Source organism: Saimiri boliviensis, chromosome 8, assembly GCF_048565385.1.
Source record: "Saimiri boliviensis isolate mSaiBol1 chromosome 8, mSaiBol1.pri, whole genome shotgun sequence".
Classification (NCBI taxonomy): domain Eukaryota; kingdom Metazoa; phylum Chordata; class Mammalia; order Primates; family Cebidae; genus Saimiri; species Saimiri boliviensis.
Window position 1 is genome coordinate 126,781,479 of NC_133456.1, and position 25,326 is coordinate 126,806,804.

The 25,326-nt window shown below is 47.5% G+C and overlaps 1 pseudogene; it reads left to right on the plus strand.

Annotated features, from left to right (window-relative positions):
* The first annotated feature begins 6,535 nt into the window (after positions 1-6,535).
* On the plus strand, positions 6,536-6,636 carry LOC120367647 (U6 spliceosomal RNA; annotated as a pseudogene).
* The last annotated feature ends 18,690 nt before the right edge of the window (positions 6,637-25,326 follow it).

The window sequence follows — 25,326 nt, forward strand, 5'->3', positions numbered from 1 at the left end:
GTGATCATAGCTTACTGTTACCTCAAACTCCTGGGTTCAAGCCATCCTCCTGCTTCAGGCTCCTGAGTAGCTGGGACTACAGACATGTGCCAATCACATGTAGCTTTTTTTTTTTTTTTTTTTTTTTTTTTTTACAGAGATGGAGTCTCACTATATTATCCAGGCGGGTCTCGAACTCCTGGCCTCAAGCAATTGTCCTGCCTCAACCTCTCAAAGTACTGGGTCTACAAGCATGAGCCACCACACCTGGCCAGCTGTTTGGATTTTTAAAACCAGATGCATGTACCAATTTTGTCACAATTTTGACAAAATTAAGTGATAATACTAAAAGATATTAAACTAGTCATTTACACACACACACAGTCCCACAGCATTAAACAGCAACCTTTGGAGTCTGAGGACGGTATACAAGGTGCTCTGTGAACAACTTGTATATTCTTCTGTTCTTATTCCTTTGCTGCCATTGAAGGTCGAAGTCACCAGTTACTTAGCAGTCTGTTTGAGAACGTGTTCAGAAATGAGCAGACATTCATCAAAAGCACATTTGACAGGGTGGGCTAGAGTCCATCAGACCTCACAGCCGAGGGTTAACAGGACCTGAGCCCAGAGACCGGCCTCTCCAGAACCAGCTCTCCACCAAGTGGGAGCGTGGGAGGCAGCGTGGATTTGTCACACAAGCGCAATGTATTTTTCTGGCCTTAAACGAAGAAACCAGCTGGGCCTGGTGGCTCAAGTCTGTAATCCCAGCACTTTGGGAGGCCGAGGCGGGCGGATCACCTGAAGCCAGGAGTTCAAGGCCAGCCTGGCCAACATGATGAAACCCCGTCTTTACTAAAAACAAAAATTATCCAGCCATGGTGGCGGTGCCTGTAATTCCAGCTACTCAGAGGCTGAGGCACGAGAATGGCTTGAACCTGGGAGACAGCGGTTACAGTGAGCCGAGATCACGCCACTGCACTCCATCATGGGTGACAGAGCAAGACTCTGTCTCAAAAAAAAAAAAAGAGGAAGAAGCCGCCGGGATTAATTTCTGGGCTGGAGCAAGTAGGTGCAGGGCAGGCTCAGACTGGCCCAGTTGAGGACACCCCTCGCCAAACATCAGGCAGCCCCCTGGCTCCTCCATCTTCTTTGTCAGAAAGAGCATTTTTTGTGATCTTCTATAATTTTAGATGTGTTCTGCAGAAGGCTTTTCCTGGAGGAGAGGATTCTCAAGCAAAAGCTGTCTGGTCTCCGCAGGGGATTTTAGAACATGGTGTTCTAATAACAGTCCTTGGCTGCAGCCCAAGAGCTGTCAGGCTTCCTCCTGGGGGTCAGGGTGCAGTTGGCAGGACGATGAAGCCACCTTGGAACAGGAATGCTTTCTATGGGCGTCCTGGGAACGCGCCCTCAGCAGGCCACCCACTCACTGGGAACACATTGGAACCGCTGCTTTTCTGGGTTAAGGGTTTTTTATCTACAGGTGAGTCCCAAGAAAACCACTGAGGCTGTCAGAACCCCACGGATTTTTTTCTCCAAGGGATATTCAACCTCAAATGAATGGAAACTTCCCATGTCCACACAGAAGGCTTTTCATTTATTTTTATTTTTTAATTCTTAGATTTTGGCCAGGCGTGGTGGCTCACGTCTATAATCCCAGCACTTTGGGAGACCAAGGCAGGTGGATCATGAGGTCAGGAGTTCAAGACCAGCCTGGCCAAGATGGTGAAACCCCATCTCTACTAAAAACTACAAAAATTAGCCGGGCACAGTAATAGGCACCTGTAATCTCAGCTACTCAGGAAGCTGAAGCAGGGGAATCGCTTGAACCCAGACAGCAAAGGTTTCAGTGAACCAATATCATGCCACTGCACTCTAGCTTGGGCGACAGAGTGAGACTCTGTCTCAAAAAAAAAATAATTCTTAGAGTTTATTTTGTAGAGACAGGATTTTGCTATGCTGCCCAGGGTGGTCTTGAACTCCTGGCCTCAAGATATCCTCCCACTTTGGCCTCCCAAAGTGCTGGGATTACGGGAATGAGCCACCGTGCTTAGCGCATAGAAACCTTTTTAGTTACCAGGTGGAAAGCAACAGGCTTAATTCTTTCAAATGAACCCAAGTGTTCCAACTAATTTGTTTTAAAAGGCAGCCTTTAGGCTGGGCACGGTGGTTCACGCCTGTAATCCCAGCACTTTGGGAGGCTGAAGCGGGTGATCACAAGGTCAGGAGATCGACACCATCCTGGCTAGCATGGTGAAACCCCGTCTCTACTAAATAATACAAAAAATTAGCCGGGTGTCGTGGCAAGTGCCTATAGTGCCAGCTACTTGGGATGCTGAGGAAGGAGAATCAATTGCTTGACCTGGTAGGCATGCAATGAGCCAAGATCGTGCCACTGCACTCCAGCCTGGGCGACAAGAGCAAGACTCCATCTCAAAAAAAACAAAACAAAACAAAAAAGGCATACTTTAACATATCCAACCTTCACTTTTTAAAAACACTGCCGGGCGCGGTGGCTTATGCCTGTAATCCCAGTACTTCGGGAGGCTGAGGCAGGTGGATCACAAGGTCAGGAGTTCGAGACCAGCCTGGCCAACATAGTGAAACCCTGTCTCTACTAACAATGCAAATAAATTAGCCAAGCACGGTGGCAAGCACCTGTAGTACTAGCTGCTGGGGAGGCTGAGGCAGGTGAATTGCTTGAACCCAGGAGGCAAAGGTTGCAGTGAGCCAAGATTGTGCCACTGCACTCCAGCCTGGGCGACAGAGCAAGACTCCATCTCAGAAGGAAAAAAAAAAAGCCTGCTATAATGTTGTTTTTCCTGAAGGTTTATAAAGACAGCATTCAAGACTTCTTTTTCTTGTAGGATTTTGCCTCCAATACAGAGCATGCTTCTACTGGGGCGATCATGTGGTTCAAATTGCCTGGATTCAGCCAGCTATAGGGCTAACTAAAAGAGAATTGATACTTTTTTTCCTCTGAGACAGAGTTTTACCCTTGTTGCCCGGGCTGGAGTGCAGTGGTGTAATCTCGGCTCACTGCAACCCCTGCTGACCAGATTCAAGTGATTCTCCTGTCTCAGCCTCACGAACAGCTGGGCCCACCACCACACTTGGCTGATTTTTGTATTTTTAGTTGAGAATGGGTTTCACCATGTTGGCCAGGCTGGTCTCAAACTCCTGATCTCAGGTGATTCACCCACCCTGACCTCCCAAAGTGCTGGGATTGCAGGTGTGAGCCACTGTGCCAGGCCTGTACGACTGTTTTTCCTTCAAAAGTGTCCTTATTACTTACCCTTTTTTGAAAAAGAAAAAAAAAAAGGCCTGATCCCACCCATCTAACCCTTATTATTGTACTCACTTTCCTGGGTTTTGTGAATAAAGAAAACTGAATTTAGTCTTTCCCGTAGAATCCCATACCATTTACATCTTGCTTCTGATACAAAACTTCAGTTATAAAATTTTCACTAAATATTGGAAAACTTTTTCTTTTAAGGGACTCGCCTTTCCTTCAGGGAAAAGCATTTTCAACCTCTTGGGGAGATGGCTTGAAAGGAGCTTTGCATGTCTGACTTCAGAGGCACTTCCAGCCAGGCGCAGCCCTGTCCTGGGCACAGATGCACTGCCTGTCCTCAAAGAGGCCCTTTCCTTCCACGCCAGGGGCACCTGCTCTGAAGCCCACCCCGATGAAGGCTGGAAAACAGTCACAGGTGTTGTCATCAGCATCCAGGAAAACGGGATCCGAGAGGCGATTCCGAGAGGTGAAAGGGCATGTATGAAACGGAACCAGTCACTCTGCTGTCTTTGTGGGGTTTTTTTTTTTTTTTTTTTTTTTTTGAGACGGGGTTTCACCATCTTGGCCAGGCTGGTCTTGAACTCCTAACTTCGTGATCACCCACCTCGGCCTCCCAAAGTGCTGTGATTACAGGCTTGAGCCACTGAGCCTGGCCACTCTGCTGCCTTTGACTCGTGCCTCTTCCTCTGCCGCTACGCCAATCTTTTGTCTTTTGTGGTCTGTGATGCTTTCTCTTTGTCTCTCAGGAGGCCAAGTTGACTAAAATCATGAAATGGGTGCATTGGCTTACACCTGTAATCCCGGCACTTTTTGGGAGGCTGAGATGGAAGGATCGCTTGAGCTCAGAAGTTCGAAACTCTGTCAAGCTATGATCATGCCCTTGCACTCCAGCCCTGGTGACAGAGCCAGTCCTGTCTCAAAAAAAAAAAAAAAAAAGAAAAAGAAAAGAAAGAAAGAAAAAGAAAAAAACATTTAATCTAGTCCAAGTCCCTTTCTCATAATAGACGGGGACTCTTGGGGCCCAGGGATGTTATCTCACTTCCTCAGTCACCGACCCAGCTCGTGGGAGAACCGGGCCAAGATCCAGGCTCCTGTCTTCACAGCGTTATCTGATGCCCCGAGCCTGGATAAACTCAGCAGGGAGCTGGTGGACTGGCTCTTGAGGGGCTCAGAGGTCACTGCATAGATCTGGGGTCACTCCAGAGCCAGGGGCGGCCTGCACCCTCAGCTCACTCAGGGGAACCCTTGGGCCATTTATTTTATTTGATGTATTTATTTTGGGAGTGAGGCCTTTCTCTCAGTGTCATTTATCGCGTGTCCACCACACTGCGTGATCCCAAGTGCTTTGCCTAGAGTTTCTCAGTTTTCACCCAGGCTCTGCAAAACTCTATCCGTTCTGTTTGACACAGGAGGAAGCGTTCAGCAACGAGGTCAAGATCACACACTGGTGAGCGGGGAGGCTAAGGAAGGACGGGCTCCTCTCATTCCAAGCCTTCGCTGGTTCCGTTCGTGACGCAGGCCCCCAAAATCCACACTCTCTCAAGACTGAGGGTAGACAGTGCCCAGCGCGAATGCACTCGTGTCCCTGGAAGGCACCAATAACCGTGTCTAACCACATCACTTGTTTCAACCTGTCATCACAGCCTCTCCCCAGTGGGAAACTCACTTGGAAATGCAAATTAAGATGGGAAAGTTACTTATCGAACACAATGACAGAACAAAGGAAACCCCGTATCCTTGGAAGATCCTATGATGAAGTCAATAGCCCAGTGACACAGCACCTGCACTGTGGGGCCGGCTCCTGCCCCCGCCTAGCCGGCGGGGGGACGTGCGTCAGCCTGCCCCGGACACCGCTCTGACGCAGCCCATCTCTGGAGCCACCTGGCAAACTCTTAGCCTGACTCTTTCCTTTGTGACCACATTTTCACAGCTGTGATTCAGTCTCCCTTCCCCAGTTACATTTCAGAGGAGTCACAGCTCACAGCTCATTTTGTGCTTGGGTACAGTTTAAGTGGTCGATTTTTTTTTTTTTTTTTTTTTTTTTTTTTTTTTTTTTTTTTTGAGACAGAGTCTTGCTCTGTCACCCAGGGTGGAGGGCAGTGGCACAATCTGGACTCACTGCAACCTAAGTGACCACTTCTTAATGGAATCTAGGGAAGGTCCCGTGCGTCTCCAGGCAATAGTTAGGCAGGATCGCCTCTGGGAAATGATTAGCTTTCTCAATCTCATTTACTGCAAATGCATTCAAGTACATGTCAAAGACTTCGGACCTTGCTTGACTGGAATCCCGTAGCCAACCGGAAATCCAATTTCCGTTGGTCTGTAGTAGCCACTGTTTATCACTGACACCCAAGGTTTTTGCTTTTCTCTTTTGTTTGCTTTCGTTGATAGCGTATGCTTTTATCCCAACAAACAGCATAAAAGGGAAGCCGCTCTCCTCCCAGCCTAAACATCTGATCCTCAGTTACACATTGATGTTTAATTATTTTCAATTAAAAGTGACAATCTGTGTTCCAAAAAATGATTGTGTGCTTCTGGATCTACCACAGACACGGATGCATGTATGTGTTTATTTATTAAGACAGAGTCTCTACACAAAAAGAAATAAGACAAATTAATAATGATAATAATAAAAAGACAAAGTCTCTGTCGTCCAGGCTGGAGTGCAGTGGCGTGATCTCGGCTCACTGCAACCTCTGCCTCCCAGGTTCAAGCGATTCTCCTGCCTCAGCCTCCCGAGTAGCTGGGATTAGAGGCATGCGCCACCATGCCCATATAACTTTTATATTTTTAGTAAAGGTGGGGTTTTTAGCATGTTGATCAGGCTGGTCTCAAACTCCTGACCTCGTGATCAGCCCGCCTTGGCCTCTCAAAGTGCTGGGATTACAAGTGTGAGCCAACGCTCCAGGCCACAGTTTTTTTCGTTGTTGTTGCTTTGTTTTGTTTTGTTTTTTGAGACGGAGTTTCGCTCTTGTCACCCAGGCTGGAGTGCAATGGCGCGATCTCGGCTCACCGCAATTTCCGCCTCCTGGGTTCAGGCAATTCTCCTGCCTCAGCCTCCTGAGTAGCTGGGACTACAGGCACGCACCACCATGCCCAGCTAATGTTTGTATTTTTAGTCGAGACAGGGTTTCACCATGTTGACCAGGCTGGTCTCGATCTCTTGACCTCGTGATCCACCCGCCTTGGCTTCCCAAGGTGCTGAGATTACAAGCGTGAGCCAACGCTCCAGGCCTACAGTTTTTTAAATGTTAAATTCCACACTTGCTGCGGCAGCACAGTGATTATAATTGCAATGATATAGAGATTAGCATGGTCCCTGAGCCAGGATGACATGCAGTATAAAATTCAAATTGAAAAAGTTTTCAAGTTAATTCCATTTCCTGTATAAGCCTTCATGCTCCCTCTCTCAGGCAGCTCTCTGCCCTACAGTCTCTGTGAACCTGGAGAGGAAGCAAATCTCAAATCCCTTGGCTTCCTGACAGTAGATCTGGCAGTGGATTCAGTATCAAACGTGATTGAACTAATGGACAAAATTCTGATTTTTGATTAAGTTTGGATATTAGGATCTGGAGCTGCCTTGTCTGATATGATAGTATGGATGAAACCAGTCAAACTCTAAAATATTTGAAGAGATTTATTCTGAACAAAATATGATTAACCATGGCCCGTCACGCAGTCACGGGAGATCCAGGGAACATGAACCCAAGGTGGTCAGGATACAGCTTGGTTTTACACGTTTTAGGGAGACATAGTCATCCATCAGTACGCGTAAGATGTACATTGGTTTGGTGTGGAAAGGTGGGACAACTGGAATCCAGGTTTTTGTAACCTGCATTACACTTACCTGGATAGTGTCAGAAGGCTTTGAACAAAAGCGATCCCATCTTGAATAGGGGCTCGGTAAAATAAGCCTGCATTCCCAGGGATTAGGACACTCTAAGTCAGAGCAGGAGATAGGAGATCCGCACAAGATACATGTCACAAAGACTTTGCTGATAAAACAGGAGGCCATTAAAAAGCCAGATAAACTCCACCAAAACCAAGATGGCAATGAAAATGACCTCTGGTCGTCCTCACTGCTCATTATACGCTAATTATAATGCATTAGCGGCCAGGCGCGGTGGCTCAAGCCTGTAATCCCAGCACTTTGGGAGGCCGAGGTGGGTGGATCACGAGGTCAAGAGATCGAGACCATCCTGGTCAACATGGTGAAATCTCGTCTCTACTAACATACAAAAAATTAGCTGGGCGTGGTGGCACGTGCCTGTAATCCCAGCTACTTAGGAGGCTGAGGCAGGAGAATTGCCTGAACCCAGGAGGCGGAGGTTGCGGTGAGCAGAGGTCGCGCCATTGCACTCCAGCCTGGGTAACAAAAGCGAAACTCCATCTCAGAAAATAATAATAATAATAATAATAATAATAATAATAATGCATTAGTGTGCTAAAAGACACTCCCATCAGCGCCAGGAGAGTTTACAAAAGCCACGGCAGCATCAGGAAGTTATCCTATGTGGTGTAAAAAGGGGAGGGACCCTCAAGTCCAGGAAATGACTACCTCTTTCCCAGGAAATCGTGAATAAGCCACCTCTTGTTTGGCATATAATCAAAAAGGAATGGCCAGGTGTGATTAATTCCACCACTTCGGGAGGCTAAGGCAGGAAGATCACTTGAAGTCAGGAGTTCAAGACCAGACTGGCCAACATGGCGAAACCCTGTGTCTACTAAAAATACAAAAATTAGCTGGGCGTGGTGGTGGGTGCCTGTAATACCAGCTACTTGGGAGGCTGAAGCAGGAGAATCACTTGAACCCGGGAGGTTGAAGCTGCAGTGAGCAGAGATCATGCCACTGCATTCCAGCCTGGGTGACAGAGCAAGACTCTGTCTCAACCCCTGCACCCCGAAAAAGCAATTAACAATAAGTATAAGCTGTTGGGTAGCCCATGCTGCTGCTCTGCCTATGAAGTAACCATTCTTTGTTTCTTGGGTTTTGTTTTGTTTTGTTTTGTTTGTTTTGAGACAGAGTCTCAGCACCAGCCACCAAACCCAGCTACTTTATGTATTTTTAGTAGAGTCCGGGTTTCACCATGTTGGCCAGGCTGGTCTTGAACTCCTAACCTCAAGTGATCTGGCCACCTTGGCCTCTGAAAGTGCTAGGATTTTGTTACTTTACTTCTGTAACTTGCTTTCACTTTAATCTATGGATTCGTCTTGAATTCTTTCTTGCACAAGATCCAAAAACGTTCTCTCGGGATCTGGATCGGACCCTTTTCTGGTAAAAACAGGCAGATTCAAAGATTTTATGATTGGCAACTAGTTGAAAGAGTTTATCTAAAGACCTGAAATCTATAGAAGAAGGTGTCCAGGTTGAGATAAGGTGTTGCGGAGACCAGGGTTCTTGTTACTCAGATGAAGCCTCCAGGTAGGAGGCTTCAGGGAGAATAGATGGGAGATGTTTCTTATCAGGTTAAAAATGTGTCAGACTCTTAATCTCTCCTGGATCAGGAAAAAGGCCTGCAAAGGGAAAGGGATTCTCTACAGAATGTAGATTTTCCCAAGTGACAGTTTTGCAGGGCCACTTCCAAATATATGGAAGAAATACATTCAAGGGTAAAATTATTCCATTTATTTCAGAGCCTGCTATCACGTTGGTGTCTTTGGAGGCCGAGGTGGGTGGATCACAAGGTCAGGAGTTCGAGACCAGCCCAGCCAACATAGTGAAACTCTGTCTCTACTAAACGTACAAAAATTAGCAGGCTTGGTGGCGGGTAGTCCCAGCTACTAGGAGGCTGAGGAAGGAGAATCGCTTGAACCCAGGAGGAGGGAACGAAGGAAGGAAGGAAGGAAGGAGGGAAGGAGGGAGGGAGGGAGGGAGGGAAGGAGGGAGGCAGGCAAGAAGAAGGAAGAAACATTTATCTGTCTGTATCAGTCATTCATCCATTCGCCCATTCATTTATTGAGCACTCATTAATTGCCAGGCACTGTGCTAGGGACTGGGGATACCGTGGTGAGTGAGGTGGGCATAGTCCCTGGCCTCACACAACAACTGTACAGTGTGAGGCAGGGGCCACAGCAGCCTTGTCCATAGTTTATTCCTATCTATATGCTAGGTACACAGTAGGTGCTCAATATGTATTTGTTAGCAAAATAAATGGAAAGTTTCTTAGGAATGGACCATTCTGACTCCTCCCGAGTGAAGACTGAGGCACAGATAGCACATAGAAAAAATGAAAACATGGCCGGGCGCGGTGGCTCACCCCTGTAATCCCAGCACTTTGGGATGCCGAGGCAGGCCGATCACCTGAGATCAGGAGTTTAAGACCAGCCTGGCTAACATGGTGAAACCCCGTCTCTACTAAAAATACAAAAGTTAGCTGGGCATGGTGATACTCGCCTGTAATCCCAGCTACTCAGGAGGCTGAGGCAGGAGAATCTCTGGAACCCAGGAAGCAGAGGCTGCGGTGAGCCAAAATCGTGCCACTGCACTCCAGTCTTGGTGACAGAGCGAGACTTTGTCTCAAAAAAAAAAAAAAAAAAAAAAAAAGAAAGAAAGAAAGAAAGAAAAGAAAAGAAAAGAAAATATGAAAACGTCAAAATCTATGATTACGATAGTTGGTTAATAGCATCCTCCCAAAATTCATGTCCATCTAGAATTTCAGAACGGAATCTTATTTGGAAATAGGTTCTTTGCAGATGTAAATAGTTCAGATGGACCCTAAACCCAATGACTTGTGTTCTCATAAGAAGAGGAGAAGATGCAATAGGTAAAGCCATGGAAAGAATGAGGCACCGGGCACAGTGGCTCATGCCTGTAATCCCAGCACTTGGGAGGATACGGCGGGTGGATCACCTGAGGTCGGGAGTTCGAGACCAGCCTGACTGACATGGAGAAGTGCCTGTCTCTACTAAAAATACAAAATTAGCCAGGCATGGTGGTGGGTGCCTGTAATCCCAGCTACTTGGGAGGCTGAGGTAGGAGAATCATTTGAACCCAGGAGGCAGATGTTGCGGTGAGCCGAGATCATGCTCCAGCCTGGCAGCAGAGTGAAACTCTGGGAGTTAAAAAAAAAAAAGAAAAGAAAAGAAAAGAAAACAAAGAAAGATGGAGGTAGAGCTGGGAGAAGTATGGCTATAGCTGGCAACATCAAGGACTGCTGTAAGCCCGACCTGAAACAGGAGCCAGCCCTGCCCGGGGAACCCAGGAATACTGGCGAGGGGGTCAACCTTCGGGTCCACCATAGCCACCTCCTGCCCTTTCAGACTTTGGCATACACACTCCTCCCCTTTCCTGACCAGACGCTGACATGTTCTCTGAAAAGCATCCAAAGGAAAAACTCTGTTCAGTGCAATTGTACACACATAGTACCTGGGAATGTCAGATGCATCGTCAAAATGATCACGGCGATATGGTGTATCCATTTTATGCAGTTTCAATTCATTATTTAATGTATTTTCATACTATTTTCCACCACTGTAGGTTTCAGCGAACAGAGTGAATAATCAAGGTGTTACTCTCCCAGTTGGGATTTAAGATAAACTTCAGTGATTCCTTCCTCCTCCCTAAGTGATCTCACGGCGGACCATGTGACCGGAAGGAAGATTTCTGGGGGCAAGGTGGCCTTCCCAGGCCCTCCTGTTGTCTCCAGGTGACAACAGAAGCAGTGAGTGGTATTAGATTCTGGATCTACTCTGAAGGTTGAGCCAAGAGCCCCTTCCCGGTGGATTTGGATGTAGGATGTCTTTATCTCACAATAAAGGAAGGAGTTAAGAACGATTCCGAAGTTTTTGACCTGAGCAAGTGGAAAAACGGAATTGCCATTCCTTTAGACTACCTGGAGTGTTCGATTTTTTTCCGTATTCTGTTTGTTGGTTGGTTTGTTAGTTGGAGACAGGGTCTTGCTCTGTTGCCCAGGCTGGACTGCAGTGGGATAATCATGGCTCACTGCAGCCTCCACCTCCTGAGCTCAAACAATCCTCTACCTCAGCCTCTCGAGTAGCTGGGACTACAGGCACACATCACCATGCCCAGCTAATTCTTTTATTTTTTGGTAGAGACAAGGTCTTGTTATAGTGCTAGGCTGGTCTCAAACTCCTGATCTTAAGTGATCTGTCTGCCTCAGCCTCTCAAAGTGCCGGGATTACAGCCGTGAACCACTGCCCCTGGCCACAAAATTTCTGAAAAAGTAATTTTCAGAAATTTCCCTTTCCTTTCATCCCTATCTGATAATGGAAGCTAATAATGAGGAAGAAGAAAACATCGCATTAAGAATATTCTCCAGTGTTTGAAGCTGCACAGTTTCAACTATCTGCATCTTTTAATCTGATTTTTTAAATGTATCCTATTTCCCAAATGAAAAAGACATTTGCTTTTTATAACAACTGCAGAAAATGAGGTAAAATCTAAATCCCAGATCTTCCCTTTAGTAATTATCTGTCAGTATAAATGCAGCATGCCAGTAATTTTCCATCTTGTACATTACACCTTGGGGAATGACAGTTCTTTTTTATTCAGATCTAACTTCACATGGTAAAAATACTGAAATAAATTAAAAGCATGCAATCAGATATGTTCCATTCAAGGAGGAAAGAAATACTTTTCTGAACTACTTTGTTTATCCAAAACACTATAGTCTTCTATTTTGAGAGTAAAATATAACAAAATAAGGCTGGGTGAGGCGGCTCATGCCTGTAATTCCAGCATTTTGGGAGGCTAAGACTGGTGGATCACCTGAAGTCAGGAGTTTGAGACCAGCCTGGTCAACATGGTTAAACCCCCATCTCTACTAAAATTATAAAAAATTAGCCGGGCATGGTGGCAGGCCTCTGTAATCCCAGCTACTCGGAGAGCTGAGGCAGAATTGCTTGAACCAGGGAGGCAGAAGTTGCAGTGAGCCGAGATCATGCCATTGCACTACAGCCTGGGCGACAGACAGAAACTCCGTCTTGAAAACAAAAACAAAAACGTAAGAGGGCAATTCTTCAAGTGATAAAGTGAACCTTGATGTACTTACGCAGCTTCAGGTATGACATTCACAAATACAAAAACTATGCCAAGTTCTAGGAGTCTGTGTGGACTCACGTGTTGGTTAGCTACAGCGGATATGATCATCTTTATTTATTATTTATTTATTTTTGCTCCCACTCCTTCTCCAGTTGATTGTCATTATTATTAATCCAACCTATGGATTGGAAAACCTGTATTTATTACTGTCAGAGACATTTGAACCAGAGTGACTCCATCTTGAGTAGGGCCTGGGTACGGCTGAGATCTATGGGGCTGCATTCCCAGGAGTGTAGGCATTCTAAGTCACAGCATGAGACTGGAGGTCAGCACTAGACACGGGTCACAAAGACCTTGCTATAAAACAGGGTGTGGTAAAGAAGCCAGACAAAACCCACCAAAACCAAGAGGGCAGTTGTCCTCACTGCTCATTATCCGTTTATTATTATTTATTTATTTATTTATTTATTTATTTATTTTAAGACGGGGTTTCACCATGTTGGTCAGGCTGGCCTTGAACTCCCGACCTCAGGTGATCTGCCTGCCTTGGCCTCCAAAGTGCTTGGATTACAGGCGTGAGCCGCCACGCCCGGCCTCTCCGTTAATTATTAATGCATTAGCATGCTAAAAAGACACTCCCACCAGTGCTGTGACAGTTTACATCAAGAACTTACCCTACATGGTCTAAAAAGGGAGGAACCTTCAGTTCTGGGAATTGCACACCCTTTCCTGGGAAAACTCATGAATAATCCACGACTTGTTTAACGTATCGTCAAGAAATAACTATAAAAATAGGCAACCAGCTGGGTGAGGTGGCTCACACCTGTAATTCCAGCACTTTGGGAGGACGGGGCAGGTGGATCACTTGAGGTGAGGAGTTCAAGACCAACCGGGCCAACACGGTGAAACCCCGTCTCTACTAAAAATACAAAAACTTAGCCGGACATGGTGGCAGGTGCCAGTAATTCCAGTCACTCCGAAGGCTGAGGCAGGAGAATTGTTTACACCTGGGAGGTGGAGGTTGCAGTGAGCCGAGATCACTGTACTCTAGCCTGAGCGACAGAGTGAGAGTCCGTCTAAAAAATAATCAAATAAATAAATAAAAATAAAACAAGTAAAATAATTATCAACCTATTACGGATGCAGGTACCCCACCTCCCATGGAAGCCGACCCTTGCACGTCTCAACTGAGTTCCAATAATTATACAGAGAGGAAGCATGCTGGGTTGATGAGGCGCATGAGCTTGGGAATAAAGCAGACTTGAACTTCAGTCCCATCCTCGCTGCTTACCGGCTCCATTACTTGCTGGACCTCCCATTTCCTCATCTGCAAAAGAGCAAACCCAATCACAAAGGTAAGGAAGCATCTGCCTACCCACAGCAGGTACATTAGTGTCAGATTACTGCCTCCGCGTGTCGTCTGGAGGACTGAATTCGCATTTGCTCAGACATCTTGTCAACTGTAAAGTGCTGTAGGAACTTTGTATTCGTAGCTTATTTAGACTGCTGGGAGGCCCTTGCAGAGCTGGAACTTAGAAAGGTAAATTGCTCTCTCAGTTCCTAAGTGCCTGGTCCACTGCCAAGAAACCACTCCCGAACTCAGGCTGCTAACCCCGGCTGCTGGCAGGAGGAGGCGGCCTGGGAACTGAGCCCAGCCGGAGCCGGAGAAACAGGTTCCTGCCCTCAACCCTGACGGCCTGAGGCTCATGCTCTGATCTGCAAAAATGGCTGAAGTCTCTAGTGCTGTAGCCGAACTGGGGTTGGCTCTCCGGTGCAGTAAGACCAGAGGTCTCTACTGACATTGGTAGTGGGAGAAAGGAAGGTGTTTGTTTGTAGAGAGCCAGGTGAGGAGGCAAGGCAGTCCCCACATTTGTGATGGCTTGTAGGTAAGGATTTTGTTTTTCCTTTGTTTTGATTTGTTTTGAGACAAGATCTCTCTGTCACCCAGGCTGGACTGCAATGGCACGATCTCAGCCCCATGCAACCTCTGCCTCCTGGGTTCAAGCGATTCTCCTGCCTCAGCCTCCCAAGTAGCTGGGATTACAGGCGCACGCCACCTCGCCCGGCTAATTTTTGTATTTTTAGTAGAGATGGGGTTTCACCATGTTGGCCAGGATGGTCTCAAATTTCCAGGCTCAAGTGATCCACCCACCTCAGCCTCCCAAAGTGCTGGGGTTACAGGTGTCTACTGCCACGCTGGCTTAAAGTGGCTTTTAGCAAAGCTGCCCCCTAGAGTGTGGCATGCTCCATGCCAGCGTTGGCATTTTGCTCTCTGTTCCCCTGGTTCCACTGGAGGCTCAGCAAGCTCGCAGTACCGTGACTCAGGTTTCCGTCCATTTCCTTGGAGCTCCAGAGAGAGTCTTCACCCCTGGGTCTCGCCAGGGCCCTGGGGACACTGCGCAGGGAAGACACATCGGAGACAATAGCCATGGCAGTCACAGTGTCCTTGACGATGACATCAATGATATGAAGTTTGATGGCCCCCCTTTCTCACGGTAAAGGAAAGCGTGCTGCCTATCTGGCAGCCAGGGAAAGTTCTGGAGTTGGGGACCTTGCCATCCAGTGGTACTGCCTCGGGCTTTGACTTTCAGTCTTACCAAGGATCGGGGGAAAGCCAGCCTGGTCCTCTTCTGCTTTGACAGTGACCGGATGCCCCCATCGCTCAGTTGGCCTCGTCCACATGGGGCCACTGCAGCCCGGACCTGTGCCACCAGCCTCCCTCCAGACTCCCCCTCTGCCAGCTGGTGACAAACTGAAACGTCCCAGAGGAGCCAGTATGCGCCCCAAAGGAAGGCCGTGTGGCTGTTCCCACCTCTACTGCAATGTCCAGGCTAGAACAGGCATCCTCTGTGTTGATTCACACAGTCGTCACTAACCTACTTCTCAGAAAGCGCTCTTGAAGGCGCAGAGCGTCACCCAAATGGAAAGTGGCATTTTGATTGCTGTGGCCAAACTGCTGGAATCCAAACGAGTTTTGTCTGCAGGATTTCACAATCTTTCTCCTCCGGAAGCATGTGAGTTTAGAGAGCACCAGGTGTGTACTTATCTTAAAATGCAGGAAATTAAAAAGATTTTATTTTTAGAATTTCATAATAGCCCTTGGAATAATTCAAGACGCCCGGGGTGTCCTAAAATCAGGACTGGGAATCATGGATTTAACCACTTGGAAATTAGCATAAATAGGGCTGGGTACTCAGGGGGACTTGAAAATCTGGTTCAATTTTTTTTCAGCACTCTGTGTCTGTAAACTAGCCATCCTGGGCAGGGAAAGGTAGAGTAAGGAAAAAGAGAAGCAGACTCGAGATTTAACAAACGTAATTCTCTCCTCTGGTCAGGGTCTCTGGGAACATTGTTTTTTTCCAGTTAGTCATCAGCTTTTTAAAACATTTCGTTTATGCCGGGAACGGTGGCTCATACCTGTAATCCCACCACTTTGGGAGGCCAAGGCAGACGGATCACCTGAAATCGGGAGTTGGAGACCAGCCTGGCCAGCATGCTGAAACCCTGTCTCTACTAAAAACACAAACATTAGCCGGGAGTGGTGGTGTATGTTTGTAGTCCCAGCTACCCGGGAGGCTGAGGCTGAGGCAGGAGAATCACTTGAATCTGAGAGGCAGAGGTTGCAGTGAGCTGAGACCACACCACTGGACTCCTGGCTGGGCAATACAGTGAGACTCTGTCTCAAAAAATAAAAATAAGTTAATTTAGGCAGGGTAGGGCTCACACCTGTAATTCCAGCACTTTGGGAGGCTGAGGTGGGAGGATCATTTGAGGCCAGGAGTTTGAGACCAGCCAAGCCAACATAGTGAAACCCCATCTCTACTAAAAATAGAAACAATTAACTGGGTGTGGTGGCACATGCCTGTAATCCCAGCTACTGAGGAGACTGAGGCAGGAGAATCACCTGAACCCAGGAGGCAGAGGATAATCTCACTAGCCAAGATCATGCCACTGAACTCCAGCCTGGGCTACAGAGCGAGACTACGTCTCAAGATAAATAAATAAATAAATAATTCAATTTATTTTTATAGAGACGGGATTTCACTATGTTGCCCAGGCTGGTCCCGAACTCGTGGCCTCAAACAATCCTCCTGCCTTGACCTCCTAAAGTATTAGGATCACAGGGTGAGGAGGGGTCTGTTTTCTCCTTTCCTCTTAGCCACTAGAGCTACCCATGGGTGCAGTGTTTCATTTTCTTTGCTAAGCCTCAAAGCTGTGCTTGCCCAGCGCGCCAGGATGGACCCTGCTGCCGTAACCCAGCCACGGTGAGTCATCAGCCTGACACAGTGCACAGAACCCAGGGGAAGGGGGGACGCTCACTCACACCCACTCACTCCCAGGGGAAGGGGGGACGCCCACTCACACCCAGGGGAAGGGGGGACGCTCACTCACACCCACTCACACCCACGGGAAGGGGAGGCGCCCACTCACACCCAGGTCTCCTGTTAGTGAGCTTCCTTCTGGCTCTTTTCTTTTTTATTTTTTTCATGTTTTCAGACTGACTCTCGATCTGTTGCCTAGGCTGGAGGGCGCTGGCACAACCTCAGCTCACTGCAAACTCCACCTCTCAGGTTCAAGCCATTCTCCTGCCTCAGCCTCCCGAGTAGCTGGGACTACAGGCGTGCACCACCGTGCCCAGCTAATTTTTCTCTATGTCTAGTAGAGACGGGGATTCACCATGTTGACCAGGATGGTCTCGATCTCTTGACCTCGTGATCCACCCGCCTCGGCCTCCCAAAGTGCTGGGATTACAGGTGTGAGCCACCGCGCCTGGCCTCTGTTTTCTTTTTTATTCTTTTTTTAAAAAAACAAAAACAAAAACAAAAACAAAAACAAAAACGGAATTGAGCTCTGTCGCCCAGACTGGAGTGCAGTGGCACAATCTCAGCTCACTGCAACCTCCACCTCCTGGGTTCAAGCAAGTTTTGCCTCAGCCTCCCAAGTAGCCGGGATTACAGGCACCTGCCACCATGCCCAGCTAATTTTTGTATTTTTAGTAGAGATGGGGTTTTACTGTGTTGGCCAGGCTGTTCTCGAACTCCTGACCTTGCAATCTGCTCACCTCGGCCTCCTTGAGTGCTGGGATTACAAGCGTGAGTCACCACGCCCAGCCTTTCCTTTTTATTCTTGTCTTGATATTACTTCTTCAAGGATCCTATACTGCATAGTCTCAGGACACACTTTCAAGGGTCAGGAGTGGTCTCCAGATGCTCTGTATTCTCAGTCCTGTCTGACTTCCCAAGGCAGGCCCAGTCAGGCACCCCCAGAAGCAGCCTCATGTGGGACGAGAGCTCAGGCCTTCCCAGCCTCACTCCCTGGATGGTGGCGGAAGTGCCCAGCTGCTGTTGCCTCTCTGGAGCCCTTTCTGGCTGTGCGTGTGGTGAGTCCAGGCCTGACTGACAGCCTGCAAGCTTTGGTTGCCCACCTGGCATCTGGGTCCCCTGGCCACACCTGGATACAGTGCTCATTCTGCACTGGAGTCCAAGGCAGTTGGGGCAAAGGGGCACAGTGGCTAGACACAGCAGCATGCACCTGTAGTCCCAGCTACGCAGGAGACTGAAGCAGGAGGATCATGAGTTTGAGCCCAGCCTGGACAGTATAGCAAGACCCGATTTCCAAAAGAGTCACCTCCCCCTGCCTCTCCTCCCATCCATTTTATTTTTATATTTTCTTTTTTTCAAAATTTTTATTTATTTATTTATTTGAGACAGGGTCTTGTGATTATCCTGTGATTCAGTTATAGTTCACTGCAGCCTCAACCTCCTGAGCTCAAGGGATCCTTCTGCCTCAGCCTCCCAAGTAGCTAGGACTACAAGCATGCACCAACATGCCCAGCTAATAGATGTTTTTAAAATCTTTGTAGAGAGGGAGTCTCACTATATTGTGTAGACTGGTCTCAAACTCCTGGGTTCAAGCGATCCTCCTGCCTCAGCCTCCCAGAGTGCTAGGATTACAGGCTGAGTCACCACACTCAGCCCAACCTCCTTCTTTTTCTTTCTTTCTTTCTTTCTTTCTCTTTCTTTCTTCCTTCCTTCCTTCCTTCCTTTCTTTTTCTCTCTCTCTCTTTTTCTTTGTCTGTCTTTCTTCAGAAAGTGGTTTTTATAATTTGCAGCAATGCTTTTACTATGGAAACTCTTTTTCCCAACCATACATTTCCAGAAGTGAATTTCAACAGACAAAAACACAATGTACATCAGTCACTAACATACCCAGGATCTAATTTGGGAATAAAAAAGTAACCGGACTGGGGTCAGGCCCTGTGCGCGTGTGGGCTGTGCTGGGAGCTGCTCTATCTGCTGAGTGTCAGAGTGAGGCTGGTTAGCAGGTCAACGAGGAGAAAAGAAACTCATGCCTGTCCACTCTGGGACACAGACAGTGAGTGTGGACTTGACACTGTATGGTGTCTCCATTGATCAGTGATGTTTATACCATTAAAAAAAACAACTGTGAATCTCAAAAGTTAACTATATGTGAAGTTGTTCTGGAAAGTTCTCCCTTGCCTGAGGAGTCCATTAAAAGCATTCTTGGTCAGGTGTGATGGCTCACACCTGTAATCCCAGCCCTTTGGGAGGTCAAGGCAGGTGGATCGCTTGAGGTCAGGAGTTCAATGCCAGCCTGGCCAACATAATGAAACCCCATCTCTGCTAAAAATACAAAAATTAGCCAAGTGCATTGGCGAGCGCCTATAATCCCAGCTGCTCCTTAGGCTGAGGCAGGAGAATTGCTTGAACCCGGGAGGCAGAGGCTGCAGTGAGCTGAGATCGCACCACTGCATTCCAGCCTGGGTGACAGAGCGAGACTCCATCACAAAATAAATAAATAGATAAAAATAAAAAAATTCCTTGCAGTTTCTCCGGAGTTTCCCTGTGTTCCATGATCTGCCATCCAGATGGCATGGAATCCAGACATGCCCAAGGGCGCCCCAGCCGCCTGTGGCCATTTCACTCCAGTGTGTCCATTGTCACAGGGAACACAGACCCCTGCTGGGCTCATGCTGCCCCTTAGAGCTCTCTGTGACAAATAGCCCTTTCTTCCTACCCCGGTTCTGTTCCTTTCTTCACAGAGGTTCGCACACCACACACAAAGCTTTCGGTTAGGCAGGTTGTAAATGTATACACATATTTTAGCTGCAAAAGTATTATAAACATGCCACTAGCGTATGCAGCTTTACTGTACATGGAACTTTTCAATAGACTCTTAGGCAGTGTGGTGTCTCATGCCTGCCATCCCAGCACTTTGGGAGGCTGGGGGGAGACAATTGCTTGAGGACAGCAGTTTAAGGCCAGCCTGGGCAACATAGTGAGACCCCATCTCTACAAAAAACAAAAACATTAGCTCGGTGTGTGTGGCATACCTGTAGTCCTAGCTACTCAAGAGGCTGAAGTGGGAGGATCACTTGAGCCCAGGAGTTCAAGGCTGCAATGAGCTATGATTTTGCCGCTACACTCCAGCCTGGGCTAAGGATGCATATTACTTTGATAAAAAGAATTTTCAAAGTTGGGCATAGTGGCTCACGCTTGTACTTCCAGCACTTTGGGAGGCTGAAGTGGGCAAATCAGGAGTTCGAGACCAGCCTGGCCAACATGGTGAAACCCCGTCTCTACTAAAAATACAAAAACTAACCAGGCATGGCGGCGCGCACCTGTAATCCCAGCTACTCAGGAGGCTGAGGCAGGAGAATCACTTGAACCTGGAAGGTGGAGGTTGCAGTGAGCAGAGATGGCGCCACTGTACTCCAGCCTGGGTGACGAGCAAAACTACGTCTAAAAAAAAAAAGGAAGTCTCTCTGTTGCCTAGGCTGAAGTGCAGTGGTGCGATCTCAGCTCACCACAACCTCTGCCTCCTGGGTTCAAGCAATTCTTTTGCCTTAGCTTCCCAAGTAGCTGGGATTACAGGTACGCGCCACTGTGCCGAGCTAACTTTTGTATTTTAGAAGAGCCAGGGTTTCATCATGTTGGCCAAGCTGGTCTCAAACTCCTGACCTCAAATTATCTGCCCACCTTGGCCTCCCAAAGTGCTGGGATTACAGGCGTGAGCCACTGTGCCCAGCCATAAAAAACATTTTGAGCAGAAGTCCTTTGAGTTCCTGAAATCTCTCATCTGCCTAACAAGCAGAGCCTCCCAAGAAATAACACGAAAAACCTTAATTATCATGCATTCCCTTCAGAGAAGGGAAGACTGACACCTGTCACGGAGACAAAGAGAAGTTGTCACCACACCTAGGCATTGTCTCAAAACTCGCCTGCTTCCCATCTGTTCTCCTAAGGGCCCGTTTATCTTTCTTAAAAATCATTTGCCTGCCCTTAAGTGCCCTGCTCCCCTCCTGCCCCGTCAAGATAGAACTTAACCCCCAAGTTCTAACCGTGTGCTGCTTGCCGGGGTCACATGTTTCTGCAAACTCCCAGATGTGCATAATGAATCTGTCTTTCCTCTTGCTAATCTGTCTTTTGTCAGTTTGATTCACAGAGCTCTGATTTCTGAAGCTAAGAGGACAGTGAAAGTTGTTCCTTCTCAGTACAATACATTCCTACTTTCTCTCCTTCACTCTCCCGGCATATTTACACATTAAGGGTCCATTTTGCTGGATGTCGTGACTCATGACTGTAACCCAGCACTTTGAGAGGCTGAGGTGAGAGGATGGCTTGAGCTCAGGAGTTCTGAGACCAGCCTGGGCAAGACAGCAAGATCCCATCTCTACAAAGAGGAAAAAAAAGTCTGAAGAGGTCCATCTAATATTATTTTGCTTTGCTTTGTTTTAAATTTTAATATCTTTTTAAAAATATAAGACAGTCTCGCTCTGTCACCCAGGCTGGAATGCAGTGGCATGATCTCGGCTCACTGCAACCTCTGTCTCCCAGGTTCAAGTGATTCTCCTGCCTCAGCCTCCCAAGAAGCTGGGACTACAGGTGTGCACCACCACGCCCAGCTAATTTTTGCATTTTTAGTAGAGACGGGGTTTCACCATGTTGGCCAGGATGGTCTCGAACTGTTGACCTTGTGATCCACCCACCTCAGCCTCCCAAAGTGCTGGGATCACAGGTGTGAGCCACCGCACCCAGCCCCTTTTTATATTATTTTAATGATGTATATATTGCTGTGCTCCTGCTTTCTCTTGATAGAATCATAAGCATGTAAATGTTTACTGTGGAGTTAAGCTGTGTGCAGTATGCGGCCCTCGCCATGTAACTGTTATTTCATTATTTTTCATTAACTGCGTTTTCTAAGCAAAAGAGAGCTATTGCTCTAATTTTCAAATGTACCAACAGATCCGGTGACGCCTTCCCAGGATCATAATGTTTCCTCAATTTGCTCAAAATGCTGGAGAGATGCCTGCTTCGGGAGCACATCTACTAAAAATTGGAACTACTCAGAGATTAGCAAATATAAAATTATTATTATTACTTTCATTTATTATTTTTTGGAGACAGAGTTTCACTGTCGCTCAGGCTGGAGGGCAGTGGCGTGATCTCGGCTCACTACAACTTCCGTCTTCCAGGTTCAAGCAATTCTCCTGCCTCAGCCTCCTGAGTAGCTGGGACTACAGGCGACCACCACCACACCTGGCTAATTTTTTGCAGAGACAGGGTTTCACTACATTGCCCAAGCTGGTCTCGAACTCCTGAGCTCAGGCAATCCGGCTGCCTCGGCCTCCCAAAGTGCTAAGATTACAGGCGTGAGCCACCATGCATGGCCATAAATTTTTTTTTTTTTTTAATGTTAGAGAATAGATGCAATGAGAACCCAGTTTCAGTGTCCTGAGCGGGCTTGCCATCAGATATATACATATATACACACAAAAATATCAGAAGGTAAGCAGTAATACACACTGAGGCAAAATCTAGAATTGAATCTGGTTCAAAGAAAATGCTGCTGGCTGGGTGCAGTGGCTCATGCCTGTAATCCCAGCACTTTGGGAGGCCGAGGTGGGTGGATGGCTTGAATCCAGGGGTTCGAGACTAGCCTAGGCTACACAGTGAAATCCCATCTCTACTAAAAATACAAAAATTATCTGGGTGTGGTGGCACACACCTGTAATCCCACTTACTCAGGAGGTTGAGTCAGGAGAATTGGTTGAGCTCGGGAGGAGAAGGCTTCAGTGAGCTGAGATGGCACCACTGCCCCCCAGCCTGGGTAACAGAGTGAGTGTCGTCTCAAAAACAAAGAGGAAGCAGCTAAGCTAACACCACAGACCCAACATCCATTGATTTACAGCGGCAGTTTCGACTATTCTCAGAAGAGGCAGTTTTGGTGAACCCCGAATTTATTATATTTTTGTCTAGGCTTCAAATATTTATTAGATTGATTATTTTATTAATTTTCTTTTTTCTTTTGTTTATTTTTTTCTTATTTTAAAAATTTTATTTTATTTATTTATTTATTATTTTATTTTATTTTTTTTAAAGACAGAGTTTCACCAATTTGGCCAGGCTGGTTTTGAACTCCTGACCTCATGATCCACCCACCTCGGCCTCCCAAAGTGCTGGGATTACAGGTGTGAGCCACCGTGCCCGGGCTTTTATTTAGTTTTTTGAGATAGAGTCTCACTTTGTCATCCAGGCTGGAGTACAACTGTGTAATCTCAGCTCACTGCAACCTCCACCTCCCAGGTTCAAGTGATTCTCCTGTCTCAGCCTCCCAAGTAGCTGGGATTACAGGTGCCCACCACCATGCCCAGCTAACTTTTTGTATTTTAATAGAGACAGAGTTTCACCATGTTTCCCAGGCTGGTCTTGAACTCTTGAGCTCAGGCAATTCACCTGCCTCAGACTCCCAAAGTGCTAGGATTACAGGTGTGAGCCACTGCACCTGGCTTTTCTTTTTTAAATGTTTATTTTATTATTACTGTTTTTGAGACAGGGTCTTGTTCTGTTGCCTAGGCTGAAGTGCAGTGGCATGATCACAGCTCACTTCAGTCTCTGCCTCCCAGGCTCAAGCCGTCTTTCCACCTCAGTTCCCCAGGTAGCTGGGACTACAGGCTCAGGCCACCACATCCGGCTAATTAAAAAAAAAAAAAAAAAAAAATTGTAGAGACAGGGTCTCACTATGTTGCCCAGGCTTGTCTCAAACTCCTGGGCTCAAGCGATCATCTGGCCTTGACCTCCCAAAGTGCTGAGATTACAGCCGTGATACACTGTGTCTAGCCCTGAAGAAACATTAAAAGATTAGTAGCTTTTAGAAAATATCTCTAGCCAGGCGAGGTGGCTTATGCCTATAATCCCAAAACTTTGGGATGCTGAGGCAGGCAGATCACCTGAGGTCAGGAGTTTGAGACCAGCCTGGCTAGCATGATGAAACTCCTTTTCTACTAAAAATGCAAAAATTAGGCCGGCATGGTAGCAGGCGCCGGTAATCCCAGCTACTCTGGTGGCTGAGGCAGGAGAATCACTTGAACCTGGGAGGTAGAGGTTTCAGTGAGCCAAGTACCACTGCACTCCAGCCTGGGCGACAGAGCAAAACTCCGTTTCGAAAAGAAAAAAAACTCTATAAAAACTAATTGCTAGGTGTTAGTGGTGGAAGTAAAAACATAAAATCATAAACTGATGGTTCTTAACCAGAAAAATCAAAGTTTTTTGTTTTTGGTTTTTTTTTTGAGACGGAGTTTCGCTCTTGTTACCCAGGCTGGAGTGCAATGGCGCGATCTCGGCTCACCGCAACCTCCACCTCCTGGGTTCAGGCAATTCTCCTGCCTCAGCCTCCTGAGTAGCTGGGATTACAGGCACGCGCCACCATGCCCAGCTAATTTTTTGTGTTTTTAGTAGAGACGGGGTTTCACCATGTTGACCAGGATGGTCTCGATCTCTTGACCTCGTGATCCACCCGCCTCGGCCTCCCAAAGTGCTGTGATTACAGGCTTGAGCCACCGCGCCCGGCCAAATTTTTCAATTTTTAGTAGAGACAGGGTTTCACCATGTTGACCAGGATGGTCTTGATCTCTTGACTTTGTGATCTGCCTGTCTTGGCCTCCCAAAGTGCTGGGATTACAGGCAAAAGCCACTACACCCGGCCTCTGAGCCAGATTCTAACACCAAGTCAGCAGGCAGAACCATTTTAAGAGGACAGGGTGTGGTGGTTCACACCTGTAATCTCAGTACTTTGGGAGCCCAAGGCAGGTGGATCACTTGAGGTCAGGAGTTCAAGACCAGCTTGTCCAACATGGTAAAAACCCCATCTCTACCTAAAAATACAAAAATTAGTTAGGCGTGGCAGCTTGTGCCTGTAATCCCAACTACTCAGGAGGCTGAAGTGGAAGAATCGCTTGAACCCAGGAGGCGGAGGTTGCAGTGAGCGGAGATCGTGCCACTGCACTCCAGCATGGGAGACAGAGTTGAAACTTGATTTTAAAAAAAGAAATGCCTGTAATCCCAACACTTTGGGAGGCTGAGGCGGGCGGATCACGAGGTCAAGAGATCGAGACCATCCTGGTCAACATGATGAAACCTCGTCTCTACTGAAAATACAAAAATTAGCCAGGTGTGATGGCATGCGCCTGTGGTCCCAGCTACTCTGGAGGCTGAGGCGGAAGAATCCTTGAACCCAGAAGCCGGAGGTTGCAGTGAGCCAAGATTTCGCCACTGTGCTACAGCCTGGTGACAGAGCAAGACTCCGTCTCAAAAACGAAAAAAAAAAAAACAAAAAAAAAACACAGGACAGGGAAGATCTGCTGAGAGCTAGGGTCACAGGATCCAGAACCCAGCAAGGTCTCAAGCTGCATGGAATCAGGAATCAGGCTGAATTATTCCTCAGAGTAGACACAGAAGAAACCCAGGAGGAACCCGAGTGTGGATGTGTTACTAAAGAGGGAGCCAGGCAGCCCCAGCGGGTAGAGCAGCAGCTGCAGGACGCAGAGGGCAGGCGGTGAGCAGGACTGTGCTCCTGCTCTGGGAGCGGGTGGCAAGGCCCCGTGCGCAGGAGAGAGTGCCAGGCGCAGCAAGAGCGCTGGGTCTTGTCTCTACGGCAGTCCTCATGTTGTGGCCCCCGGGAGGGGGTCGAGAGTTGGGCTGGAGAAGCAAGCTCAGGCCACACTGTGCACAGTGGCTCACACCTGTCATCTCGG